This window comes from Triticum urartu, unplaced genomic scaffold (genome assembly GCF_003073215.2).
Source record: "Triticum urartu cultivar G1812 unplaced genomic scaffold, Tu2.1 TuUngrouped_contig_476, whole genome shotgun sequence".
NCBI lineage: Eukaryota > Viridiplantae > Streptophyta > Magnoliopsida > Poales > Poaceae > Triticum > Triticum urartu.
In genome coordinates this window covers 13241-24908 of record NW_024115375.1, presented here as the reverse complement: position 1 = coordinate 24908, position 11668 = coordinate 13241, and positions in this window count along the sequence as shown.

The window sequence follows — 11668 nt, the reverse complement described above, 5'->3', positions numbered from 1 at the left end:
AAAACATGCGACCAATAGTGTTCGTCATGAACTACGGTCACATCTATTTAGGAAGGATGGTAAGATTTTTACTATTTGTCATCAGTGCATCTTTTCCATACATTATTTGTGAATCTAAACTTCATTGCTAAGTATGTGACCATACGATGTTCTTCAACAGGGACTCCCGATGAATGTTGTGCCTTATGGGATCGAGACTAAAGGTACCATGAGTATTATTAGCTTACGGCCAAGATATCCTACATGTTACTTTAGTGCATTCAAGATCAGCGATGAATGCTTTATAGTGCAAGACTGGAACAGATATGTGATGGGGGAGCGCAGACAAGTACTAGGGGGCAGGAAACAGATGTGCTACCCAAAATTAGGAGACAGGTTCATCTACATGCTCCAACTTGATCAAGTAGGAGAGCTACACATGTTTTATGTTGTTTTACCTAAGAGAGAGCAGCAGGAGTGATTAGCTAGAAATGAGTTTGAGGATGATGATGTGCTACACTACTACTATGATGATAAAATAGCCAGTGTTGGTGGTAATGACTGATGATTATTATTAGCTAGTGTTAGTGGTGATTAAATAAATATTGTTGGTGCTAATGATTATGATGATGATTAAATAGCTTGTGCTGGCGGATTAGATTCAAGTGGAGGCAACATGTGGCGCACATCAAAAGTACTACTAGTCCAAACTAGTTCAAGTTTGGATTAGTAGTATACTTTTGACATGCACCACATATTGCCTCCACTTGAACCTAATCCACCTTCATTTGACACACTGTTATGGACATAATGATGTAAACCTCATAACTGGTATTGTACCAATATTTGTACGATGGCGCATAAATACACTAAAAATAAAAAAATAAAAAAAATACTAGTAGCGATGGAAAGAAAACACGCTGCCAGTAGTTACATTAGCAATAGCGTGGGAGTGAACAAGCGTTGCAGCTATTTTTCCTAGCAGTAGCGTGTGCGGCACGCGTTACTGCTAAGCAATAGCTGTAGCGCCTTATTAGTAGCGCGCCTACCCGCGCTACTAATGAGCACAAAACTAGCGCTACTGCTAGGGTTTTTCCTAGGATTTTTTGTCGGACGCAGTTGGTCTACCCGAATGGGAGTGTGAGGCCATGGGTTCTATGGTGTGGATAAAGTGCGCTACCTCTGCAGAGTGTGTGTATTAATCTATCGATTGCCGCGCCCGTGGATAAGGACCCAGTTCGTAGTTGGTCACACTATGGGTCAACAGTAATGATAATAACTTGCTTAATAACAACCCTGCTTCGATGATGAGAAAGAGATTGGTTGTGGTCGTGAGATGATCACTGTGGTATCGAGGATACCGAGTTCATGGATATTTGTGGTTGTGATCGTGAGATGATCACCGTGGTATCGAGGATACCGAGTTGATGGATATTTCTGGTGTTATGCGAGAGTCAAGGGTGAAGATCAAGCTCCTTGTGGTCATGTAATGATTACTACGGTATTGTTTATACAAGCTTGATTTGATCCTGAGATGATCGTGTGATGTCCGAGGTTGGTAAGTGATGCATGTGATGTTTACGAGGTAACCCCAAGCAGAGTAAGTTGGTGCATGATAGTGTCATCATGTTGCATGCTAGTATTGTCAGATTCATCTGTTCATGCCATGCTCATATTGTTCTAGCTGCACCATGTTCATGTTGTTCATGCCATGTGGTTGTGATGATCTCATGATAACTCCTGCTTAACCTGTAATTGCCATGCTGTTGTCTGTCTTGATTGCTTTGGTTGTTGTGAGCTTGCAAGTACATTCAATGTAATGACCTGGCGTGTCATGCTAGTTTGCAGGTCATGCCGGACTTGATTGCTTGTTTGCTGTGGCTTCCTTGTTTGCGAGCTAGGATAAGCGTTCCGGCCAGAGTCCCCGCGGAGTGGAGTTCACCACCGTCGTCGTTGTTCCGCTGCTAGAAGTTTTTCCGCTGCTTCGAGTTGTTCTGATGCTCGCATAGAGCAATAGTGGCAGGCGTAGTGTCGCCGTGCTGATGTAATTCCTCGTCATATCAGAACCCCTTGTCACTACAAAAAAATACACTTCCGTGATGATACATGTTTGTCACAGTAGGTCACGTTTTCTGTCATGCATGTACATCCATGACAAATTTATGATAGAATCAAGATAGTCATACCTGTGTTGTCATAGAACTGTTCCATGAAATTACCAAAATTATCATCACGGAAGTGTCCACTTCCATGATGATAAATCGCGCGTCACAGAAGTGCTTTCATCAAGGGTGACCGACATGTGGCATCCACCGTAACGGAACGCCGTTAAGCTATCGGGTCCGGTTTTGGATCCGATAACCCGTTAACAGCCCCGACCAATGGGGATTTTCCACGTGTAAAATCATCATTGGCTGGAGGAAACACGTGTCGGCTCACCGTTGGGATAGATGTCATCCACTCATTGGACCCAAAGCGCCTATGATACACCGACACGTGGCACGGCCCAACAGCGGCCCATTCCTGTGAAAAGGCTGGCCCGTTTGACTTGGTCAAAAGGTGGCGGGCCGGCCCACGGCAAGCCTGTTAACGGTCTATTCGCATATAGCCCATTTACAACCCGCTATCCCAGGGCCTGTTTACGGCCTATTCGAATTAGGCCCAGTAGCGTCATCTGGGCCGTCAAATATAATTCCAGCCCGTTTTAACTTTCAGCCCATGTATGGCCCATGACGTCTTTCGGCCCATATGAGGCCTTTATTACTCTCGGCCCATTAACGGCCCGTGGTAAAACTGGCTCGTAATGAACAGTGTATCACTTTATACCCATTAACGACACGTGGTGAAACTGGGCCGTAATGAACATTGTATCACTTTATACCCATTAACGACCCATTATTCCGTTGGGCCATTTCCAGCCCATGTTATGTTTCGGCCTTCTCGGGGCCCATTTATTTTTGGGCTTATTTCCACATTCATTTACTTACGGCCCATTACTGTCATTTTCTGCTTGTGGGCCAAATTCAGCCCGTGGTTATAGTCGGCCCGTTTGTGGCCCGATAATACGTTGGGCCGTTTTCATGTCAAAAAAACCCGTTGGGCTGTTTTTATAGAGTTATCAAATACGACCTATTAACGGCCCGTTATTGTCCACGAATAGTATGACCCATAATTGGCGAAATGATGATACGCCCCGTAGAAGGCCCATGGATCCTACGGTCCGTAAAAGGCCCATGAATAGTACGGCTCGTAGAAGGCCCATGGATCCTACGGCCCGTATAGAAGGCCAATGGATCCTATGGCCCGTAGAAGGCCCATGGATCATACGGCCCGCAGGAGGCCCATGGTTACAACAGTCCGTGTGTTGCCATGATTATTCTGACCTAGTTTCCAAAGATAGGTTATTGTGGCCACTAGAAAAACACAGAAAAAGAACTGCAGTGACTACAAGCAAACAACTAAACAAGACAATAAGGAAATAAATAAGCAAGCAATTAACGCTAGCCTATTACCGCTATTACACATATTACATCCACTGGGCATCAAAGTTTGCCACCAGTGCAAATATAGGGAACAAAGCAGCATATAACATACACTGGCCGTCAAAATTGGCCACCAGTGCAAATAAACGCGGCAGCAAAACAAGAGCATAACCGTAACAACTTCAGAAGAGCTCAAGAAACGTGGTATCCACCATGCTGGCAATAAGCTTAGCAAGCTTATTAGCTTTGTCCTGTTTGGCGCTAAAATCCTCCAACGCTTGTTGTTGCACCAGAAAGTATGCATCTGAATGCTCCAGGGACTTCCGCAGTCCTTCTGCTTCTTGTCGCAGTACAGCTGATCGATGTCTTTCAGCTTGTAGTTGAGACTCAAGAAACCAAACTGATTTAGACAGTGAGTTTGAATAGCTTGTGCAGGCGGTAGTGGCCAGTAACTCCAACACTAAACCAAGACAAGACTTTGGGGTTGTCTCACTGTCTTCGAGATAGTCTTCCTTAGCTGTTTTATCAGCTTTGTTGGAGACCAACAAGGATGTGTCACTATCCTGAACCTTATCTGCATTACTTCCTTTAACATTGCATGATAAGGCACTCTTCCTCAATATTCTGTCAGCATTCTAAAAGAAGAAACAAGCAGACACATAACAGTTTAGCATGTACTAGTATATGAAACTCATTTCGGTGAACCTGTTCATTAGTAAGGTCGACAGGATTAAACTACCAAGTCTTCTATTGTCAAGTACTAGTACATAATAAAAGCATCAAACAAACATATATCTATGTCCTATGGTCACTGCATTGTCTTGCCAAATCAAAATAGAGACACGGTTCAAATCATATCAGTTCAAGACAAAGGAGTAGTGAAAGAATACAAAGCGTGGGAAACTACACGGCACAACAAGATTTCAGATGGGTACCACGGGTCTACATGATATGAGAAGTCAACTGTATATACAATTGAAATTGAAATCAACAGAGCTATTGATAAGAGCAAGCCTGTTAAAGAAACATGCGTAAACATACCTGCTGTGCCATTAAAGTTTCGACTGGATCCTTCAATTTAAAAATAATTTTGTGTGAGTAAATACAGTGATACAAGAGCAAAACAGTATGCACGATAGCAATCATAGTTAAAAAAGGCGCGCCTAAGCGAGCGCTTAAGTGCGCCTAGGCTCTAGGCGTTGGCGAAACGCATTGCGCATAACTACGCTTAATCTGTGCATAACTGCGCATAAGCATGTGCTTTGGTCAGTAAAGCGCAAGGCGGTGGCAAAACACACAATTAACGCCTAGCGCTTTTTTGAAATATGATAGCAATGGAATCTTAAATTATAACAGTTGTTCTTTAGGTTTAGACACTTGTTCTACATGAACAGAGTACAGTAAGACGCAAGAATATATAATACTTAAAAATAGAAAATGAGCTCATAGACCTTACCACATTCTTTGTTCGGGAACAGTACAGAACAAGGCATTCCTAGTCATCGTCCAGTAAATGTGTCTCAGGAGAACGGAAGGGAATTTGATGAGTTTCTTTGCTGGTGAAGTACCTTTTCTTCAGGTAATTCCGATACTGCCACCAAGCATTCTTGAAGATAGTAGAGGTATTAGCACAGGTTACTTCATCCTGAGTTTCCAAATCGGTCCTTCTCTATAGAGAAAATTGGGAAACTTTGCTGTATTATAACCACCATGGAGGTAGGATGTATGAGACAAAGCAAAGTAATTGCCATGAATAACATTACTTACACATAACTCCTTGGCAAACACCTGCAACTGGCATTTTCCTTCATATGCAGTATAATATTTCCAAGATGGGAAGATACGCACATACGATTTAACAACATAAAATGCGATAGATGCTAAAATACGACTACCTGGTTGTGCTTCCTCCACAGGAATAGGCGTACTAACTGGTGGAGTTGGGGTTCGCCGTGGTAGTACTGGCCCTTTGGGCACTGGAGCTGCCTTACTAACTACTCTTGTTTTGGAGCTCTGTGGTGGAGATGGTACCGTGTCAACATGAATTGGGTTACTATCTGCTGGGGTTGGGGTTAGATTGGGTGAAGCTGGTTCTCTGTCAATCGCAGTAGGGGTACAATCTGCGAGAGTTTGGGTTATGTGTGGTAGGGCTGGTTCTCGTGCATGTACAACCGAGGTGCTATCTCCACCAAGAGGCAGCACTGTTTTATTTGAAGACCATGTTTTTAGTCCGCTATATGCTGGCATCACCCGCTCCAATTCAAATGGCTGATAAACAGGAAACATAGTTGAATGTACAGACATTGTATGAGAGACAGATGCAATAGATAGTGTGGAAAAAAGAGGGCATGAAATAGTTGACATGTATATTGTTTAACTAAAATGGATAGCATGACATAATTTCACATATATGATGTCTATCTAAACTGGATAGCATAACATAACATAATTCAAAGATATGATGAATAACTAAATAGGATCGCATGACATAATTCACCTACATGTTATCTAAGTAATCGGGATCGCATCATTTAATTCACATATGTGATTTATATGCTAAACAGAGGGAATTAGATATGATGTCTGAACTAAGAACATGGTGTTGAATATTGTGTATATGATGTCTAATCTATGCAATGTAAGACACCATATGCATGATATGAGCAGTATAACCGTGCCAAGTGAGAGCATACACCTCGGTGGGGGAATAGAACTGGTCATCTGTCTCTGAATCCATCTCTGAGGAGCTATCGGGACCCAACAAGAGATCTGCTTCGACAAGTAGCAAGGTGAGATTCCGGCCTTCGGCATAAGATTTGTCCGATATCCTAGGATGTTGTTTTGCACATATTTCCCCGATTGGGGAGCATGACGACAATGCCAACGATTTGCATGGATAGGCCGACCTGGAAATCACGAGCTCCTCGTCATCCCCCAAAACTCCCCGGTGTACCTTCTATTCAAGGTGGCTCGTCAGATTATTGTTGACAGCTCTCAACCTAGAGCAAGGACACCATGGTGAGCTCGCGATACACTTGGAGCGGTTCCACTCTTCACATTCATTGGTCAATCTCATTGTCGATTGGGGCAAATCCATGAGAACTCGGCCACCTCATTTCATCTTTCACCGCATCCCATATAAACCACAACTTCAAAATTGTAGTATTCTGGAGATTTCTAAACTCAGTAGCGGTATAGACATGGTACCACAAAAATATTATAGAAGAAGCTTTTTATGCAGCTCTGACAACATGACAGTAAGGTGATCACTTCATAATTAAAGTGCCCAACTAACGAAAGTTTTTCCACAACCAAAAGCACCAGCAATAGCACATGTTCCTCCAAAACTAAGGGGAACAATGCATCAAGCACACGCTGGACCCATTTTAAAGCAGGTATGACTATAATTTAATGACGTCGAATGGAAATGAAAAACCAACACCTGAGGATGTTTGCTTATGTAAGAATAGAAACGGTGTTAAACCATTTTCATAAATTCCACAATACATGCAGTTGAATAAAAGTTGGAAGGCCCAAACGACATGAGTCAGGTGCAAAGGAAAAATAAACCATAAATACACATGCATCCTAGATGAACGTGAATGCAAAAACACGATGTGCGGCCAAAATCATCAACCAGATAAAGAAATAATCATAATATGCTTCATGGATTAATCTGGAGCCTGGACATGTTTATCATTGATCCAGACTAATCTCAAATGTGATTTTTTAGCTTATAAATACATGGTTGAATGACCACAGCAATTTTTTGCCAGGCGGCAGTTTAGTGAAATATAATTGTTCATCTGCAGAGAAAGCACGTCTGCTCATGCATTGAATGTATAAATTGGCAAGTTTTCTATTTTGGTGTTTGAGGAACTATGAACCGGTAAGTAGTTTGTGCATTCCTTCTACTCGTCTACCTGATAAGGAATTCTCTGTAGTCATTTTGGTGCAGTAGACATGCAATGTAAAACCCCATGATTGTCAGCCGCGTTTGAAAGCTCTATGGCAGTCAATCTAACAGAATCGAGTAAATAGCACCGGCGGTCTATGAACTTGCACTGCGGGTGCACTTTAGTCACACAACTTGCAATCCGGAAGAACCCGTCACAGAACTTGCATTGTGGGTGCAATCAAGTCACACGCGCCAGCTGAACCGCGCCGACGCCCGGTTTTCTCAGTACTTTTGCAGAAAAGTCCTTCGCGATATTGTTTGAGGGCCGTATTGCAATCTCTATAGATTTATAACCGAATCAAACCCTAGTTCCCAAATCGAAACCAAATCCCTAGTTCTCGTCTGTCCTCTCACACCTACGGCGGCGGTGGTGACGGCAGCGAGAGCTCGAGCGGTGGCGGCTTTCCTGGCTGGAGTTGTTCCTCCTCCCTCGGCGGAAGTAACCGTGGTGCCGCCATCATTGTGGCGGACAGTATGGCAGGCGGCAGCTCGGAGAGCGTGGCACTGGCCAGCCGCGCCGTCGCCGGCGTCCGCCATGGCAGGTCTCCGGCGCCCGCTGTGGCATGGCCTCGCATCCGGGACTCGCGTTTGTTTCCTCAAGAGGTGTGGCAGCGGGGCGAGCCGGAGTTGCGGCCGGAGTGCGGGCGGGTTGTCATCGCTCGCACTGCTGGCATGGCGGCTCTCGAGGGAGATTTCTATGGCCGTGTCCTGTACGCCACCATCATTGGACAGCCGCGGAGCGTGGTGACGCCGGAGGCACTAGCGGCGGCGATGGAGTCTCACTGTGCTGTCCGACGGACGACAACCAAGGTGGAGGTCACTTGCCCACCATTCCATTTTTTCGTTCGCTTCGAGGCGACAGATGATTGCACTCGTGTGGTGCACGCGTCGGAGCAGCTTCATTGTTGTGGCAGCAGGATTTCTTTTCAGCGCTGGTCAAGCTTCTCGCGTGGCAAGCCGGGGGAGCTCAAGTACAAGACGTTGCTGAGTTTGGAGGGGTTGCCGGAGGAGGCTTGGGATCCACACACCGTCAACCTGGTGCTCGCCGGTGTCGACGGCGAGCTCATTGACATGCTCCCGGCCACCAACAAGTGGGTGTTGCCGGTGACAGCGTGGCTGCGCAACCCTTCAGGTGTGCCAAAGGTGCTCACCGTGGCTGTTCCTGCACCTCCTACGGGGCCATGGAAGCCAGACTCCGACGACGAGAACGCACATTCACCGCCGGCTCCAAATTCTCCCACAGAGCGTGCAACCGTAGAATTTCCAGTGATTATGCATGTCAAAGAGGTCGTCGATCGTGGCCCATTGCTAACTGAAGGCTTGGCTGTAGAATTTCTCCCTGATGAAGATGAAGACCTTACCCGGAAGCATACTTTCACCACCTGGCGCGGCAAGATAGATGGCACTGGCCCTGGACAATATGGCACAGCTTAAGCGATGATCAGTAGTTTGGTGTTTTCATTTGAATTTGTCGGTCTATAATGTTGAATGTGAACTTGTCGTGTCGTGTTGTTAGTTTGTTACTGTCAGTTTGATGTTATAATCCTGAATGTTGTTTGTTACAACTGTTGTCGCTTATGTGAATTTGCTTATTTTGTTTCATGTGTGCAAAAGTATGCTCTACATATATGATTGCAAATATGTAGAAGATCGGTCCATAATTTCAGCCACAGTTTAAGTAGTAGTTCAGCAGAGTTTCGTATCCACCAAAAGACCAGTACATAACACTACAGAAGTTCAATTAGTTGCCACTTCATACTACAACAAAATGAAATTGTAGCAGATGTCCACTTCATACTACTTAGTACTACTAGTTCATGAGAACATAAGGCATCTCAATCTTCTGGGTGACCTGGAACTCATCTTGGGCTTCCTCTTACACATGTTCAGTTCTACTTGTTCCTTCCCCAAGTAAGAGCCACTCCATTCCCCTAGTTTTTCTTTTCCTTTTCCCTCTTGTTCTTGTAGAATTTGTTCTTCCTCTTCTTCTTGGTTGGTCTGGTTCATGTCCATGTGCTGGTCCTCTTCCTGCTGCCACTGACCCACCTCTTGCTCCTCTTGCTCCTCTTCTTCCTCTTGCCCCTCTTGCTCCTCTTGCTCTTTGTGTTGTGTGTGCTGGTTCATCTGGAATGTTGGCCCTAAGCTCAGCAACAAATGCACTTTCATCTGGAATTCGGTGCATCCTAGAAACAGGTACTCCTTGTGCTGGCCCCTAAACACATAAATAAATAAGATGAGGACAGGGTCAATTTCACCATATGTTAGTTCATGTCATTTGTGAAATGAATTATTTCACCAACTGTTTTATAAGTACCTCATGTGATAAAATATGTACCATGCTGTCTTGTACTTGTGTTGGGTCCAAATGTGGCCTCATAGTTCTATGTTGAATATGCTGACAACATCAACAAACACTATGTAAGTAAAGGATTTAATTAATTTTCTTTTAGTAAGTAGAAAAAGTAGAACTCATAGTTAATATTACTGGAAAGTCAACATCTCCATTCTCATCAATAACCATTTTGGACTTCTTTTTCTTTGCCTTTTCCATCAGCTGCTGTACTAGTTCATTCATTTTGTCAGTGGGCTTTCTCTTCCTTCCTCTAGAACTTTTTGCTCTAACTTGATCATTTGGCTCTGCAACATGCTCAGTTTGCTCTGGAACTTGCTCAGGCTGCTCTGGAACATGCTCAGTTTGCTCTGGAACTTGCTCAGCTTGTTCCTCATCATCCCCACCCACTTCTCTTATTACAACAGCTTTCAACTTTGAGCAGCCACTTCTGTTATGACCAGCTTCTTTGCAGTAACCACAGTGCATAATAGCACCATGCCTGCTTAGTTTGGTGCCATCTTCACTCTCCTCAGGTTGCTGCCTTCTGTTCTTCCTTCTCCTTCCAGCTCTTCTCTCATATAGTGGTGGAAAATAGGTGTTGCAGATACAGCAGTCCACTCATCTTTATCTCTAGTTGGATATATCTGTACCCCATAAGCTAGACAGTATGTTTCTACAGTGTAACAAGAAGAAACCATGGTTTCAGGTTTAATCCTTTCATGTCTGCAACATGCACATGCATGGCTGCAGGGAACACCTGTGAGTTGCCACCTTCTGCAAGTACATGTATGCATATTTAACTCGACTATGTATTGCTTGTCATTGGACAAAACACCAAAGACACCCATGCCTGACTCCTCAGGATGACAATTGGCAGACAACTCTATATTTTTTCTTAATTTGTCTCTGATTTTGGGAGTTAGATTGCCTGTCCATTTTTGAGTAGCTTCTTTTTTCTTTGACATATGCCTGTGCATTAACTGTGATTTTATCCTCTCCAACATGGACAACACAGGTAGTTCTCTAGCTTCTAGTATGTACCTAGTGGAATTCAGTAAGAACAATAGTCAGTTATTGCAGTTATAGACAGGCAATTAAGTAAGACAGACTATTAAGTAAGACAGGCAATTAAGTAAGAACAACATTCAGTTACCTGTTGAAAACTTCACATGTGTTGTTCAATAGAATGTCACATTTAGGAAGCTCACGAAAAAAAGCCCTTGACCATTGATTTGGTGCTTTATCTTCCAACCAAGCATAAGATTCTGGGTTATCTTGCTTCAGTTTCTCCATGTTTAGTTCAAACATGGTTGGTGCAGTGGATTTGGCACAAGCCCACACTTGTTGTCTTATTGTCTCACCTTTGTGCACTGAATGCAAGTTTTGGTATAAGTGTCTCACACAAAACCTATGCTCTGAGTCACAGAACTGCTCATTTACAGCCTTGATTAGCCCCTAATAGAGGAAACCAGTTATATCTTAGTTTGTATGAACTGAATTGCAACACTGACACTAACATGAACAGTAACTGAACATTAACAGTGATTTACCTTCTGTTTGTCACTCATGATAGTGATTGTGCTTGTGTTAATTATGTTGAGGTCTTGCTTCAGTGTACAAAGGAACCAGTTCCAAGATGCATAACATTCTGTCTCCACCACTGCCATTGCAATAGGATAAATTGAGTCATTGCCATCAATACCAACTGCAGTGAGTAATTGGCCACCATACTTTGTCTTTATGAACGTGCCATCAATACAAATGATTGGCCTGCAGCCCTTCAGCCAACCTATTTTACAAGCTGCCAAACTTAAGTAGCAAGTACTAAATAGGCCATTCTCTAGGTTCAGATAGAAAGATGGCCCTGGATTGCTATGTCTTACTTCCTCTGCATATCTCCAAAGCAATGAGTACTGC